The sequence below is a fragment of the Telmatherina bonti genome, assembly GCF_933228915.1.
Source record: "Telmatherina bonti genome assembly, chromosome: 18".
NCBI lineage: Eukaryota > Metazoa > Chordata > Actinopteri > Atheriniformes > Telmatherinidae > Telmatherina > Telmatherina bonti.
Genome location: NC_136616.1, coordinates 31732171 through 31734914, shown reverse-complemented (window position 1 = coordinate 31734914; position 2744 = coordinate 31732171).

Here is a 2744-nt window from a genome sequence, read left to right as displayed (position 1 = left end):
ATTAGAAACTGCTGCAGCTTTATGCAGGTTGTGTTTGGTCTTGTTTGAACATCATGATGTTTTTACTTTTAAGATTATTTATTATTCTTTACGATTTTTTAAGAGTCATAACATCTAAAATATTGTAAAGTTTTGTGAAAATGAATCACATTAGAAAGTTGTGTCAGACTTTTTTTCATTTAGATTTGAAGTTTATCAAAATAAAACAGTGTAAACATGGACAGCTTTTATTTTACTCTGACTCAATGAGACTCTTATCTCTGGAACATTATTCTGGCCTGTTTTAAATAAACATATGTTTAGTTGGATACAGTTATTTTAATTAAGTGTAATTATATCATTTCAACCAATGTTCTGGTGGAAAAATAAAATAAAATTTATCAGTAAATTGACAACATATTTTTTGTTTTTAAGTATTTTTTCACTTTCATGTTCAGTTGTTATCAAGTACAACCAGAATATTATCATCTGTATTAGAGGTATTTTAGTTATCCTCTGATCCCAATCCAAAGAGGTAATTTCATACAGGAGGAAACGTCAAGCAGAACCAGAACCAAGAAGGTTCTCAACGATCTGCTTCAACATGATTCAGCTCCTGTTTTCCATCCTGTTTTCATGGTGGTCTTCAGGTCTAGGAAACATGCAACCTTCATCTGAAACCCCTTCAGCTTCACAAAGAAGATCCTTGGGCAGAAAAGAAGCAGCCACTTTAACTGAATAGAAGATGAGGTGAACAAGTACCTCAGCACCACCTACAGAGACAGTGCAAGAAAAAAAATCATCTTTGCCCGTTCAGAACCTTGATAAACCCATCAGAACCCACCTCAGCATTTAACATCAGAGAGCCAACTTGGAAAGAAGTTGTGGAGGTCGTGAAAGCTGCTAGAAACAACTCAGCCCCAGGTCCCAGTGGAGTGCCATACGTCGTTTATATGAGATGTCCAAAATTCTTACATCGACTATGGTCAATCCTAAAGATCATCTGCACAAGGGAGAAGGTGGCTTAGCAGTGGAGTGGTGCAGAGGGTGTCTGGATTCCAAAAGAGGAAAGCTGAGGTTCATTGAACATTTCAGGATCATCTCACTCCTCCGTGTCCAAGGCAAAACATTTTTCAGAGTTGTTAGGCGGTGCATTATGTTGTTCCTCTTGAGGAACACCTACATCAACACCTCTGAGCAGAAAGGAGGTGTACAAAAGGTTCCAGGATGCATTTAGCATACAGAAGTTGTCACCCAGCTGATCCAGGAGGCACATGAAAGTGAAGGAGACCTGACAGTCTTCTGGCTCGATCTTGCCAGTGCCTACTGATCTATTACACACAAGCTGGTGGAAACCTCACTTGAATGACACCACATTCCAGCCAAGATTAGGGACCTCATATTGGAGGTCCCTAATCTTGGCTGGTAACTCTCAGCCATTTCAGTTTGAGAGTTACCACTGGAACGGTAACATCTGCATTTCATCGGCAGGAGAAGGGCATTATCACAGATAACATTGTTTTTCTTAGCCATGAATATGTTGGCGAAGTCAGGAGAGGTGGATCTCAGGATCATCTCACTCTTCAGTGTTGGGGGAAAACTATTATTCAGCCGGCGCATGACAGAGTTCCTCTTGAAGAACATCTATTTCGACACCTCTGTGCAGAAAGGAGGTGTACCAACGGTTTCCAGGATGCATCAAGCATACAGGAGTTGTCACCCAGCTGATCCAGGAGCCATGAGAAGGGAAAGTAGACTTGGCAGTCTTCTGGCTCGATCTCTCCAATGCCTTTGGATCTATTCCACACAGGCTGGTGGAAACCTCACTTGAACGACGCCACATTCCAGCCAAGATTAGGGACCTCATATTGGACAATTACAGCCTTTTCAGTTTGAGAGTTACCACTGGAACAGTAACATCTGCATTTCATTGGCTGGAGAAGGGCATTCTTACAGAAATACGAACGTTGTTTTCCTTAGCCATGAATATGTTGGTGAAGTCAGCAAAGGTGGAATGTTAAGGCCCCCTCACCAACTCCAGTATTTGGAAGTGTCTTATCAGCTTGGCATGGATGGACTTTAAGTCAGCCAAGTCCAGGTCCCTGGTTGTGAGAAACGGTAAGGTGTCAGACCAGTTTTGCTTCTCAATAGGAGGCGTTCAGATTCCATCTATGAGAGAGAAGCCAGCAAAGAGCCTGGGAAAGAGCTATGATGGTACCTCGAAGGATGCCGCAATGTTCCAAACAACACCATAGTCATTGGAAACCTGATAAACAGTGGTGGACAAGTCTGGGTTTTGAGACCGCCGATGGTCTACAATGTGAAAATGACCACCATAGAGTGCTTTAAGAGGAATGTCACTTGTTCCTCTGGAAGTGGTTAGGCTTACCACAAAGCCTCAGGAGCATTGCCTTGTATGAGAAGAACAACAAGCTTAAACTTCCCTTCAGTAGTCTGATGGAGTAGTTTATGGTTACCTGAGCAATAGAGGTGCTGCTGTATGGAGACTCCAGCAAAAACACTGTCTCCTCAACAGGCATTGAAGTGAGAACCGGCAGAAAGTGGAATGCACATCAGACAGTTAGTCAAGCTGAAGCACTGCTATAACACCATGAGCTGGTGGGAAGAGTGGCATCAGGACGGGCAGGTCTTGGAAGCATTCCAATGCCTAAATACAATCAGTCCCCAGGAAAGGAGAGGCAACAGCTGATCCAAGAGGAGGTTTGGTCAGGGGTGGAGGAAGCCTGCTGCAGTCAGATAGTAGG